This window comes from Nerophis lumbriciformis, linkage group LG17 (genome assembly GCF_033978685.3).
Source record: "Nerophis lumbriciformis linkage group LG17, RoL_Nlum_v2.1, whole genome shotgun sequence".
Lineage (NCBI taxonomy): Eukaryota > Metazoa > Chordata > Actinopteri > Syngnathiformes > Syngnathidae > Nerophis > Nerophis lumbriciformis.
The window spans coordinates 10,157,780-10,172,842 of NC_084564.2; the positions used below are offsets into that span (position 1 = coordinate 10,157,780).

The 15,063-nt window shown below is 37.7% G+C and overlaps 1 protein-coding gene across 5 annotated transcripts in view; it reads left to right on the forward strand.

Moving 5' to 3' along the window:
- cdon (cell adhesion associated, oncogene regulated) overlaps positions 1 to 15,063 on the forward strand; it is a 236,013-nt gene that overhangs the window by 31,358 nt on the left and 189,592 nt on the right. For 4 of the 5 annotated variants that reach the window (XM_061972414.2, XM_061972413.1, XM_061972415.1 and 1 more), the window contains one exon: positions 4,582 to 4,782. The gene's annotated coding sequence lies outside the window, so the exon portion shown is untranslated. Of the gene's footprint in view, positions 1 to 4,581; positions 4,783 to 8,015; positions 8,065 to 15,063 lie in introns of those variants that run through there. The other variant, XM_061972418.1, reaches the window with a different exon arrangement.

Below are 15,063 nucleotides of genomic sequence, written 5' to 3' on the forward strand. Positions count from 1 at the left end.
TCCTCATAGTAGTGCTTCTCAATAGTTTTCTGTCACGACTCCCTAAGGGACATCATTTTTTTTAATCCCCTCCCAGATTTATCTATCTGTACGTGCCAAGATATACGCTATTGCTTCTCACAAATAAAGGGGCCAACGACCTACAAGCCCATATCGACACTACAAAGCACAAAACAACTGTGCAGGGCGAGAGCTCGTCTGCTGTTTTTTATTTAAATTTAATTAACTTGTTTTGAGGCATTATTAATCTATCTTATGTTGTATTTTTCCATTGTATAATGTCTGGTAATGCATGTATTCGTTGTATTTTAATTTTGTATGCTCCTATATGGACCCCAGGAAGACTAGCAGTCGCCTTGGCGTCAGATAATGGGGATCCATTCAATAAACAATAAATGTTCAGATTATATACAAGAGGTTATTTTGAATATTTCTACCTCTGCGCTTTTTTCCAAAACTGTGTATGTTACAGAATATAAGTGTGACTTATTTTGTTATACTGTCAACTAGGGATGTCCGATAATGGCTTTTTGCCGATATCCGATATTCCGATATTGTCCAACTCTTTAATTACCGATACCGATATCAACCGATACCGATATCAACTGATATATACAGTCGTGGAATTAACACATTATTATGCCTAATTTGGACAACCAGGTATGGTGAAGATAAGGTACTTAATTTTTTTTTAAATAAAATAAGATAAATAAATTAAAAACATTTTCTTGAATAAAAAAAAAGTAAAACAATATAAAAACAGTTACATTGAAACTAGTAATTAATGAAAATGAGTAAAATTAAGTGTTAAAGGTTAGTACTATTAGTGGACCAGCAGCACGCACAATCATGTGTGCTTACGGACTGTATCCCTTGCAGACTGTATTGATATATATTGATATATAATGTAGGAACCAGAATATTAATAACAGAAAGAAACAACCCTTTTGTGTGAATGAGTGTAAATGGGGGAGGGAGTTTTTTTGGGTTGGTGCACTAATTGTAAGTGTATCTTGTGTTTTTTATGTTGATTTCATAAAAAAAACAAAAAAACGATACCGATAATAAAAAAAACGATACCGATAATTTCCGATATTACATTTTAACGCATTTATCGGCCGATAATATTGGCAGGCCGATATTATAGGACATCTCTACTGTCAACCAGTGTTGGCGTTAATACACTTTTTGTGTCTTTTTAACGCATTGAAATCAGAAAGGACGCAGATTAAAAAAAAAAAAAAAGATTAACCACAGCTAATGTTTTAAAGGCCCACGGCACATTCTAAAAATACTATTAAAATAAACAAAAACATAACAAAAGTGAAATAAAAAAGCTTTAAGGTGAAATGTCATTTAGAAACAGTTGCAATGTTGACTAATAAAACAAAGCAGTTTTTTTGTTTTTTTTCAAACGGTCATTGCTCACAACATAATATTAAATCAAAATCAATGTTATTATGAATTATTGACCCATCCAAGGTTCCCATTACTTCACATCAAATATTCCACTTTGAAAAATATTTTTGTTGGAAGATATTGCATATTTTGTGTGTTTGCCATAAAAAACATAGTTTTGTTTGACAAAAAAGGGAGGAAAACAAACACAAAAAAAACCAACATAAAAAACTAAAACATTTTGAAATGAGGAATAGATGTGAAGTTGATGTAGACTCCAGAGATTTAAGCGTTAAATATAAAATGTATGTATGCCCTGGCACACCATTATCATCATTTCATGACCCAAGCAAAACACTTTTTACACTTTTATACTGAAATAAATACACCTACAACTTATTAAATAAAAACATAGAAAAAACTACCAGCAGTGGTAAAGTTTAGATCCATGAAGGAAAGAATAAATCATAATAATAATAATGGATTAGATTTTATATCGCGCTTTTCTATTATTAGATACTCAAAGTGCTTCACAGAGAAGTGAGAACCCATCATTTATTCACACCTGGTGGTGGTAAGCTACATTTGTAGCCACAGCTGCCCTGGGGTAGACTGACGGAAGCGAGGCTGCCAGTTTGAGCCGACGGCCCCTCCGACCACCGCCTATCATTCATTCATCATTCATTCACCAGTGTGAGCAGGGGCAAGGGTGAAGTGTCAATGCCCAAGGACACAACGGCAGCGATTCGGATGTCAAGAGGCCGGGAGCGAACCTGCAACCCTCAGGTTTCTGGCACGGCCGCTCTACCCACTACGCCATACCGCCTCGGTATGGCAGTATGGCCAAGAAAGTGAATGAATGTTTATAACTGAATACATTTACATACGTGTACAGCTCTGGTAATGGGTACATTCGCACCCACCTGCACAAATGTACTTCAAAATGTAACAATCAAAATAAGTATGACATTTTTCTTTGTTTACTTGGGCATGCATATATAATATGCATTAGTTTGACCATTTAAAATCAACGATAATAAAAAGGAGATGCTTGGAAATAGCATAAAAATGCCCCAAAAACTTGGAAAGACGCGATTCATAGCGTTACTTTTTGGTGTAACCATCATGAGCGTTCTGTTTAGGTATATTTCTTTTATATTTTGATAAATCATCATATTTATGTATTACTAAATTTAAATAGGTATTGATCAATCTTTAAGCTGTGTGTATTTGACTTCAGTTTGCTTTTGACATCTTATTTAGAATTGTAGTTGAAACTTTTACAACCTTGTGTTGCGCTCATGATGGCGTAACTAAACTTGATTTCATTTAATTATCTTATTTTGAATATTTATTCCCTTTTTTACATTTAGTATATTTAAATATTCATTTTTAAACATTGAATACATTTCAAATATCAATAAAATGCAATTGCCTTCATCTTATCGTAATGTTTAGTTACACCAAGACATGAGCGTAACACTAAGCTACAAATCCTGTGTTGGCCCTGTGATGAGGTAGCGACTTGTCCAGGGTATACCCCGCCTTCCGCCCGAATGCAGTTAAAGTAGGCTCCAGCGACCCCCCGCGGCCCCAAAAAAGGACAAGCGGTAGAAAATGAATGGAAGATGATAAAAACGCTTGGAAGATGCGGCTAATGGTAGTCACCATTGTAGCCTTCAAAGTCTCTTAAACAACTTCAAAACCCTCCATCAACGTTTTATATACACACTGCAAGTATATATATAATGTAGTAACAGACACCTTCATAACAATATGTAATATGTATAATATACACACTGCAAGTACCGTATTTTTCGGAGTATAAGTCGCACCTGACGAAAATGCATAATAAAGAAGGAAAAAAACATGTATAAGTTGCACTGGAGCCCGGCCAAACTATGAAAAAAACTGCGACTTATAGTCCGAAAAGTACGGTATATATATATATAATGTAGTAACAGACACCTTCATAACAATATGTAATATGTACAATATACACACTGCAAGTGTATATATATATATAATGTAGTAACAGACACCTTCATAACAATATGTAATATGTACAATATACACACTGCAAGTATATATATATAATGTAGTAACAGACACCTTCATAACAATATGTAATATGTACAATTTTCACACTGCAAGTATATATATATATATAATGTAGTAACAGACACCTTCATAACAATATGTAATATGTACAATATACACACTGCAAGTATATATATGTAGTAGCAGACACCTTCATAACAATATGTAATATGTTTATATACACACTGCAAGTGTTTATATAATGTAGTAACAGACACCTTCATAACAATATGTAATATGTATAATATACACACTGCAAGTATATATATAGTGTAGTAACAGACACCTTCATAACAATATGTAATATGTTTTAAATACACACTGCAAGTATATATATAATGTAGTGACAGACACCTTCATAACAATATGTAATATGTACAATATACACACTGCAAGTATATATATAATGTAGTGACAGACACCTTCATAACAATATGTAATATGTACAATATACACACTGCACGTATATATATATATAATGTAGTAACAGACACCTTCATAACAATATGTAATATGTACAATATACACACTGCAAGTATATATATGTAGTAGCAGACACCTTCATAACAATATGTAAAATGTACAATATACACACTGCAAGTATATATATAATGTAGTAACAGACATTTTCATAACAATATGTAATATGTTTTATATACACACTGCAAGTGTTTATATAATGTAGTAACAGACACCTTCATAACAATATGTAATATGTATATTATACACACTGCAAGTATATATATAGTGTAGTAACAGACACCTTCATAACAATATGTAAAATGTACAATATACACACTGCAAGTATATATATAATGTAGTAACAGACACCTTCATAACAATATGTAATATGTAAAATATTTACTGTATTTTGGTAATTTTAATCATTGCCAGGACTAATTCCTCGCCACATTTATTTCCGTTTCCATAGCAGCACACTTTTGATTTATGGCAGCAAATGTGTGTTCCTACTTCTGTAGAAAAAAATGTGTCTGTGTCATTTAATCATGTCAGACTTGGTAACAGACAACAAAGACGACTATTTTTGGACAAATGATGATTTACAACCTTATCTTTTTGAAGCTGAATATACTGAGGATGAACTACTGCTTCTAGACGCAAGCACGAAGGAGGAGTGAGACGTTGGAGCTGACTGCAGCCGAGAGACTGAGGTGAAAGTGGAATTTGAAGCAAATCCATTTTGACATAAATGGAGTGCTTACCCAAATAAAATGGGGAAAAACGTCCCCGGCCAGCTGAACCAAAGAGACAACTGTCCATTGAGTGAGTCACACTTTATATTGATCTTGATACACGCAGCACGTCATGTGTGTTAGTACAACTACAGTACATACACTGTCTGGCTAGTTGTGTACAAACAAAACATGAAATAATACTTTACAGATACTGTAATATGATTGTTCAGGTTTTTCACTCAGTACAGATTGCTGTCCTATCATTACAAACTCAAATGCGTTTCGTGTTGTCGTAGAAGCTAGCTTGTCTCTTGCCGTAGCTAGCTTTTACAGCTAATACCGTAGCCCGCCGATGTGTTAGTACGCTAGAAAAATGGTTCCTCAGTGTTCACTCTTACAATAACAATGTTGCTACAGCTTGGTTATTATACAGGCTACACAACGTAAATGAAGTATTGTTGACGGTTTTTGAATGCATTTTCAAAGAGATTTAGAGGTAGAATTGATTGCTAACATTAGCTGCATTGCTAGTCACCAAGAATGAGATGACTTGTATATGTTAGAATGCAAAAAAACAAAAACCTTATGTCTTCTTGGTTCCCATAATGATTGTGAATAATAGGCAAAATTCCCCCAAAAAGTTCAGTTCCCCTTTAAGGTTGATGTCCTTTGATGTTTTGGGGGATGGAATGGAGCCGTTTTTGAGTAGAGGACGTATCCAGTCTGGATGTGGAGACAATTGAGTTATGTCGTTGGAAGTTTGGGCCTTCAAAGGACGGAGTGAACTTCAAGATAGAAAACGACGTCTGATTGCTGCGGGCCGCTTCCTGCTTCTCGTGCGCTGATGAAAACCAGAGACTGGGAGGGGGGGAAGGGGCGCCGTGTGAGCCCCCGTTCCTTCAAAATGCGCCAGGGTCAAGGGTCATCCGCGCCGCGGGAGCGTAATTGTGCTCATGTGTACGTCCTGGGAAGGGACGGACGCAAAGATGACAACTCGGAGCTCCAACGTCCAAACATGACATCATCGGAGGCTTCGGCCATCTCTTTGTTGCACAAACACAGGAGAGGAAGTGAGGCAAGGTTTCTAAGGACATTGTGACGTCCCGGACCACCACGTCGCAGCAACTTCCATTTCATACCTTCAAAAATTGAGTTTAGACCAGTGTTTTTCAACCTAGGCACATTTTTTTCATTGACATTTTTTTGGGGGTATTTTCCTGTAGCAGTTTCATGTCTTCCTTGAGCGCGATTCCCCGCACCTGCTTTGTTTTCACAATCAAGACTATTTAAGTTGTGCGGACACTATCCTTCATTGGAGGGACATTGTTGATTGTCATGTCATGTACGGATGTACTTTGTGGACGCCGTCTGCTCCACACGCTGTAAGTCTTTGCGGTCATCCAGCATTCTGTTTTTGTTTACTTTGCAGCCAGTTCAGTTTTAGTTTAGTTTTGCATAGCCATCGCTAAGCTTCAATGCCTTTTCTTAGCGGCACTTAGCAGCACTCGCCTTTTGTTTATTTTTGGTCTAAGTGTTCGATTCCTTTTTATCTACACGCTGCCTCCCGCATATTGTGATCACGACAAACCATGTTACAGACATCTACAAAGCAATTAGCTACCGGCTGCCACCTACTGATACGAAAGAGTATTACACGGTTACTCTGCCGAGCTCTAGACAGCACCAACACTCAATGGCACATTTGCGGATTATAATTACTGGTTTGTAAGGGTGTAACGGTACACAAAAATTTTGGTTCGGTACGTACCTCGGTTTAGAGGTCACGGTTCGGTTCATTTGCGGTACAGTAAGAAAAAAACAAAATATACATTTTTGGGTTATTTATTTACCAAATTTGCAAAATCTTCCACCAAAAATATTTTTCTTAGTGGAATATTTGATGTGAAGTAATGGGAACTTTGGATAGGTCAATAATTCATAATAACATTGATTTTGATTCAATATTATGTTTTGAGCAATGACAGTTTGAAAGAAAAAAAAACAACTTTGTTTTATTAGTCAACATTGCAAGTTTTTCTAAATGACATTTAACCTTTAAGCTTTTTTACTTCACTTTTGTTATGTTTTTGTTTATTTTAATAGTATTTTTAGAATGTGCCGTGGGCCTTTAAAACATTAGCTGTGGGTTGCAAATGGCCTCCGGGGCACACTTTTGACACCCCTGCTATAGATAATAAAAAATTAAATGTGATAAATCTATGGATAAAAAGCAGAGCCTGGCGACGCATGCGCATTTATCATAACTCTCTCTCTCTCTCTGTCTCTGCCCCTCCCTCACCAATGCTGCTGGCCGCACAATTTGTTTTGTTTTCAACCCCTTCTTAACCCTGAACGTACATTGAAAATACACGCAACCCTAACTCAAAATGCCGGACATTGGAGGCATTTAAGAAACTCCGCCCTGACAGCTCCGCAAAAGAGGACATGTCCGGTGAAAAGAGGACGTATGGTCAGTCTATCCTAGCCCGTTAACTGCTAGCATGCCATGTGTTGTGCATTGGTGTGCATTGTTTACACAACGTGCGTTACGCTACTTAATATGTCCGTGTGGAAACTCGTTTGGTACACCTCCGAACCGAACCGGAACCCCCGTACCGAAACGGTTCAATACAAATACACGTACCGTTACACCCCTACTGGTTTGCAAAACATATTTTTAACCCAATTAGGTGAAATGACATTATCTCCCACGGCACACCAGACTGTATCTCATGGCACACAGTGGTTGAAAAGCACTGGTTTAGACAATTTTTGTGTGTAAGAGAACTTTCTTACCTGTCAGAGCTGCTAAAAAACAGCTGACCTTTCATTTCATTTCCCACCTTCCCAAGCCCCTTTTGTCCGTTAAAAACCCCTGAAGAGTGAAGTCTCACCAGGTGGAAGACAACTTTGCATCCTGTTGACACGCAGAAGATGTCCGCAGCAGGTGTTGGCGACCCGTGGTCTCGGTTTCAGCCGTTTCCTGTCACATTAAATGGACGGTATGCATCACGACCTTGGGACGCGTAGAAGTGGAAAAACATTCGACGGCGCGGAGGCGCGTCCAGTCGGTCCGGACGGCTGGGTGGCCTCCGCTGGCCTTGACAGCGTACAGTACAGCGTCCCGCCAACATGGCCGCCCACTCCCACCCGGGACGCAGAAAGCGGGCTGGACGCCGGCCCAGATAAACGCCGACTCGGCCTGGAGTCGTCAGGATCCCCCAGGCAGAGAGGACAGCCTTGTGTTTGTCCAGATAGGAGCTGTGGGTGTTTTCACGCGTCATAATCACGACGGCCATTGGTCCTTTGGAAGCAGTGCATCATGGGAACGCCACGAGAAAGGAGTTTGAAGTGGGGCATGACTGAAAAGGTACAATCTGTAAGGCGGAGAGGTTAAATGCTAACTTCTTTAGCGTGCTGTCTCGTGAAGATTGCTAATTATTTATGACTCAATGTGTTCCTCATTTCAGAGTCAATGATTGTTGTGGTTATCTATTCATAACGAAGAAAGTTATCTATTCATAACGAAGAAAGTTATCTATTCATAACGAAGAAAGTTATCTATTCATAACGAAGAAAGTTATCTATTCATAACGAAGAAAGTTATCTATTCATAGCGAATAAAGTTATCTATTCATAACGAAGAAAGTTATCTATTCATAACGAAGAAAGTTATCTATTCATAACGAAGAAAGTTATCTATTCATAACGAAGGAAGTTATCCATTCATAACGAAGTAAGTTATCTATTCATAACGAAGAAAGTTATCTATTCATAACGAAGAAAGTTATCTATTCATAACGAAGTAAGTTATCTTTTCATAACGAAGTAAGTTATCTATTCATAACGAAGAAAGTTATCTATTCATAACGAAGAAAGTTATCTATTCATAACGAAGAAAGTTATCTATTCATAACGAAGAAAGTTATCTATTCATAACGAAGAAAGTTATCTATTCATAGCGAAGAAAGTTATCTATTCATAACGAAGAAAGTTATCTATTCATAACGAAGAAAGTTATCTATTCATAACGAAGAAAGTTATCTATTCATAACGAAGAAAGTTATCTATTCATAACAAAGAAAGTTATCTATTCACACACACACACACACCGCAAAATGAGCTAATGTTACGCTAAAAGCTAATTAGCCGTCACCTCAAGCCAGGACTGCGAGCGAGCTGAGCTGCCGTTTACGTTTATGTCACTGCTGATTGGCTGTTACTGCTCTGAATACGCACTGCTGATTGGCTGTTACCGCTCCGTGTGTAACCAATCAGATGGTTGTGTGGGTGGGACAATGCTGGGTGCTGTGTAGAGTACTGACAGAGACAGGCAGAACGAAGCGGAGCAGCTTGTTAAGACTTTAGTTTAGGCGGCTACTTACCGTAATATGTTCGTGTGGAAACTCGTCCGGTACACCTCCGAAACGAACCGAAACCTCCGTACCGAAACGGTTCAATACAAATACACGTACCGTTACACCCCTAATAATTAGCCACTAAAAAATACTTTTAACACGAGCTAGCTTGTAGGCATGGTCAGCCATGTTTTTTGTTTGTTTACAATCTGCCCAAATATATTATTAGCCACTAAAAAGTACATCTAGCCAGGTTGTGGAAATCAACAGTCTGCCGTGTTTCTTGTTTGTTTACATTCTGTTATAAAATATTATGAGTTACTAAAAAGTATGTTCTGTATTAGCTAGCTAGCTTGTGGACGTCGTCAGCCATGTATTTTGTTTGTTTACATTCTGCCCAAAAATAATTAAAGCCACTAAAAAGTACTTTTAGCACTTGCTTGCTAGGTTGTGATCATCATCAGCCATGTATTTTGTATGTTTACGTTTTGCCATAAAATATTATGAGTTACTAAAAAGTACTTTTAGCACTAGTTAGCTAGCTTTTCAACGTCGTCAGCCTCCTTTTTGTTTACGTTCTGCCAAAAACTATTATTAGCCACTAAAAATTACTTTTAGCACTAGCTAGCTAGCTTGTGGACATTGTCAGCCATGTTATTGTTTGTTCACATTCTGCCCCAAAAATATTATTAACCACTAAAAAGTACATTTAGCACCTGCTAGCTAGCTTGTGGAAGTCGTCAGTCAGCCGTGTTTTTGTTTGTTAAATTATTAGTAGTTACTAAAAAGTATGTTTTGCACTAGCTATCTAACTTGTGGACGTCCTCAACCATTTATTTTGTTTGTTTATATTCTGCCCAAAAGTAATATTAGCCACTGAAAAATATGTTTAGCACTTGCTTGCTAAGTTGCGGACATTGTCAGCCATATATTTGTTTGCGTTTTGCCAAAAGATATTATTAGCCACTAAAAGGTATGTGTACTGCTAGCATGCTAGCTTGTGGACATCGTCAGCCATGTATTTTGTTTGTTTACGTTTTGCCAAAAACATTATCGACCACTAGAAAGTACTTTTAGCACTAGTTAGCTAGCTTGTGGATGTCATCAGCCATGTTTTTGTTTGTTTATATTCTTCCCCAAAATATTACTAGCCACTAAAAAATATGTTTAGCACTCGCTAGCTAGTTTGTGGACATCTGAAGTCAAATTACTTCCCACTTCTTTTCGAACATGTTATATTTTTGAAAATACATTTTAACATATTTATTATTTTTCTTTGAGGCGTATCGTCATCGATTTATGGTCCAACCAACCACCCAATATACGCCGTAGTGCGACGCTTAGCGTTAACTTTCGAGTTTCAGCGTCCGACAAACGATAGCGTGGGCTAACGGAAACCCTCATAACATGTCTGATACTGTAGATATTTAAATCTTAGAGATACCGTAGGGGTTTTTCAATTAACTTAAGTGATAACCAATGAGTAATGTGTAGAGTATTCTAAAAATACTAATTTTAGATTTATCACGTCTTGTCAGTGTATCATCTTGCTGGAAAATGTTTTTAAAATATCGACTTGTGAGACCTTTTTATCTGCAGCACTCGTTTTTTCCCTGTTGATAGCGCCATCAAACAATTAAAAAACTAATATTTAATGTACTTTTAATCTTGGTGACGTTTACGTGAGTATGCTAGCTTTTTTTTTTGTAGTTAATTTTGTGGGTATACAACTCAGTCATATTTCGGTGCTTGATGCATGCTAATGTTAGCAAGCCAGCATTTTAAATGATTGTTTTCAGGTACACACCTCAGAGTAATATACAGTATTTTGGTACTTGAGGTATGTTACAGTTTGCATTTTAGCATGTCATCTTTTTTAGCTAATTTAACAGGTATACACCTCAGCGTCAAATATTTTGCCACTTGATGAATGATACCTCTTTGCATACTAACGTGAGTATGCTAGCTTCTTTTCTTTTTTTAAGTTAATTTGATAGGTTTACAACTCAGTCATATTTTGGTGCTTGATGCATGCTAATGTTAGCAAGCTAGCATTTTAAATTATTTTTTTCATGTACACACCTCAGAGTAATATATTTTGGTACTTGAGGTATGTTACAGTTAGCATTTTAGCATGTTATCTTTTTTAGCTAATTTGACAGGTATACACCTCAGCGTCGAATATTTTGCCACTTGACGAATGATACCTCTTAACATGCTAACGTGAGTATGCTAGCTTTTTTTTTTTAGTTAATTTGGTAGGTTTACAACTCAGTCATATTTCGGTGCTTGATGCATGCTAACGTTAGCAGGTTAGCATTCTAAATATTTTTTTTTCAGGTACACACCTCAGTAATATATTTTGGTACTTGAGTTATGTTACAGTTAGCATTTTAGCATGTTATATTTTTTAGCTAATTTAACAGGTGTATACCTCAGCGTCAAATATTTTGTCACTTGACGAATGATACCTGTTAGCATGCTAACATAAGTATGCTAGCTTTTTTTTTTTAGTTAAGTTGGTAGGTTTACAATTCAGTCATATTTTGATGCTTGATGCATGCTAACATTAGCAGGCTAGCATATTACATTATTTTTTTCAGGTACACACCTCAGAGTAATATATTTTGGTACTTGAAGTATGTTACAGTTAGAATTTTAGCATGTTATATTTTTTTAGCTAATTTAACAGGTGTATACCTTAGCGTCAAATATTTTGTCACTTGACGAATGATACCTGTTAGCATGCTAACGTAAGTATGCTACCTTTTTTTTTTTTAGTTATTTTGGTAGGTTTACAACTCAGTCATATTTCGGTGCTTGATGCATGCTAACGTTAGCAGGCTAGCATTTTAAATGATTTTTTTTCAAGTACACACCTCAGTAATATATTTTGGTAATTGAGTTATGTTACAGTTAGCATTTTAGCATGTTATATTTTTTTAGCTAATTTAACAGGTATGCACCTCAGCGTCAAATATTTTGCCACTTGATGAATGATACCTCTTAGCATTTACAATTTTTTTTTAGGTACACACCTCAGAGTAATATATTGGATTATTTTCTCTCGCTTTAGTGTAGCGCTCAGACTTGCAAATCTATCTGAATGCACACCACTGCCCCTTGCTGGCCTGGAGGATATAACCCTTTTTATCCATCCATCCATTTTCTACCGCTTATTCCCTTTGGGGTCGCGGGGGGCGCTGGAGCCTATCTCAGCTACAATCGGGCGGAAGGCGGGGTACACCCTGGACAAGTCGCCACCTCATCGCAGGGCTAACCCTTTTTAATGGAGACTAATTCAAGCATGAGTTTGCTCTCCTGGCGGTGCACTTGCAGCAAAAGTAAATCATCAGCTTTAAATACACCCGGAAACATTCGCTTCACACCAAGGAGGTGTTGGGATGCGTCGAGGGCGCCCCAAAAATAGTCCAGTGCTTTTCCAAGGGGCTCCAGGAGGCGCGGTGGGGAATTCCGTTTACGAGGCGCACTCAAGTAGCGCCTGTCGGGGGCTGGTTCACGAGCAGGGGTCAGGCCTTGCGAGTATATATCGGGTTCTCAGTTTGTTGCTTTTAGCAGCTGTTATTACGTTTAAGAGACCACTCAGTCCCGTGCTGGAGGAGGAAGGGTGGTTTGGGGCCGGGGGGTGTACTCTCCTGGGGCCCTGTAAGAAGCCATGAGTGAGATTTGGGGATGGCACCATGCACTGTGGCACGGCCCAGGTGGCACGGCCCAGGTGGGGATCGGATACCTTAAAGCTGCCCTCCAGGCTGAGCCAGGCCAGGCCGACTAGGTGGTCCCACCTTGTTTACCTTCCTAGGTCTACGTGCTGCAACTTGCTGCGACACACAAACCTCCTTCAGAAGCCTGTCCACGTCACCACGCCCACCCACAACACAGTTCATGTATACAAAATATTACCAAAAAAAACAACTGTTATGTGTTTAAAAAATAACACTAATATAAAATCATATTTTATTATGTCAAATAATTGATAGAAAATGGTCATTAAAATGTATTTCATGGTATTAAAAAATAGTATTTAATTTAAAAAAAAAATTCTTTTTATAAATAATTTAAAAAAAAATTATAATATTAAATTGTTTTCAATTTGATTTAAATACAAAATAACAAATATGTGATATTTTTGGGGGGATAGAACAGTCAAATAGTCAAATACTGTATGTTTTATCATTTTAATTGTATTTAATTAATTTAAAATTGAAAGCAAAATGACTAATGAAAAAAATATCAAAGATATATTTTATAATGTAAGATAGGTTAAATACAAAATAATGTATTAAAACATACTAATACATATTTATTAATGTAGTGTTATAATTATGATAATAATTAAAAAATGTGTACAAAATAATTTATCCAAAATAATAAAACTAGATTTTATGCTATAAAATACTTAATTTTTTTAATGAAACACACTGACATAAAAATTGTTTTATAGTATGAACTCTTTAAATTGATTAAAATGAATTACGATAAAATAAACATATTTTATAATGAAATGTATGTCAAATATAACCTAATTTATTAAAACATATTAATATCAAACATTGGTAATAATTAATAATTATAATTGTAATAATTAATTTTAAAAAATATTCAAATTTAAAAAAATCTTTGATAACTAAAAAATAATAGAATTATGCAATATATTTTGTATTGTTTTGTTTAAAGGAACAAAACATGATTTAATATTAAAAATAATAATACACTGTACATTTTATAATATAAAATACTTAAAATACAAAATAATTTAATAAAACAAATAAAAAACACATTTTATAATATGTTTTAATAATAATAATTTACATAAAATAAATAATCTATTAATAATAATAACCTAAACTATATTTGACATCAAGTAGTTTTAATCAATTTTAATAGATTAAAATTGTGTTTTTTGGGAGAGCAGCCCTGATGGGCTTTGGTGACCCCTTAATGAGTCCCCCTAGTGTGTACCCCCAAAGTGTATCTCCCCCAATGTGTCCCCACAGGGTGTATCCCCCTAGAGTTCCCCCAGTGTGTCCTGCCCGTGTTTGTCTCCCCGGTGTGGCCACCCAAAGTGTGTCTCTCCAGTGTGTGTGTACCCAATGTGTCCCCTTAGTGTGTGTGTCCCCCTATTGTGTCTCCTAAAGTTTGTTCCCTGTGTGTCCCCACAGTGTGTGTGTGTGTCCCATGAGTGTGTCCCCCTCTCCCGGTGTGTGTCCCCCGAGAATTCCCTCCAGTGTGTCCCGCCCGTGTTTGTCTCCCAGGGTGAGTTCTCCCGGTGCCCCTCCCCCCAATGTGACACCGGTGTGGCCACCCAAAGTGTGTCTCTCCAGTGTGTGTGTACCCAATGTGTCCATTCAGTGTGTCCCCTTAGTTTGTGTCCCCTCAGTGTGTACCCCAGTGTGTGTGTCCCCCTATTGTGTCTCCTAAAGTTTGTTCCCAGTGTGTTCCCACAGTGTGTGTGTGTCCCACGAGTGTCCCCCCCCCTCTCCCGGTGTGTCCCCCAATGTGTTGTTCCAGTGTGTGTCCCGCGCGGTGGGTCTCTCCAATGTGTCCCCCATTATGTGCCCACCAATGTGTCCCACTAGTGTGTTCCACGAGTGTGTGTCCCCTCAATATTCCCCTCCACTGTGTCCCCTTAGTGTGCCCCCCCATGGGACCTCCACTGTGTGTACCACCAGCATGTGGCCCCCCGGTGTGTGTCCCACCAATGTGTACCAGTGTGTGTGTCCCAGTATGTGCCCACCAATGTGTCCCACCAGTGTGTCCCGCCCCAGTGTGTGTCACACCAGTGTGACCCCTCAGTATTTTCCCACAGAGTGTGTCCCCTTAGTGTCCCCAAGTATGTGCCCACCAATGAGTCCAACCAGTGTGGTCCCCCCGTGTGCCCCTCACTGTATGTACCACCAGCAGGTTTCCCCAGTGTGTGTCCCACCAGTGTCCACCCCATTGTGCTCCTCCAGTGTGTGTGTGTCCCGGAGTGGGTCCATCCAATGTGTGTC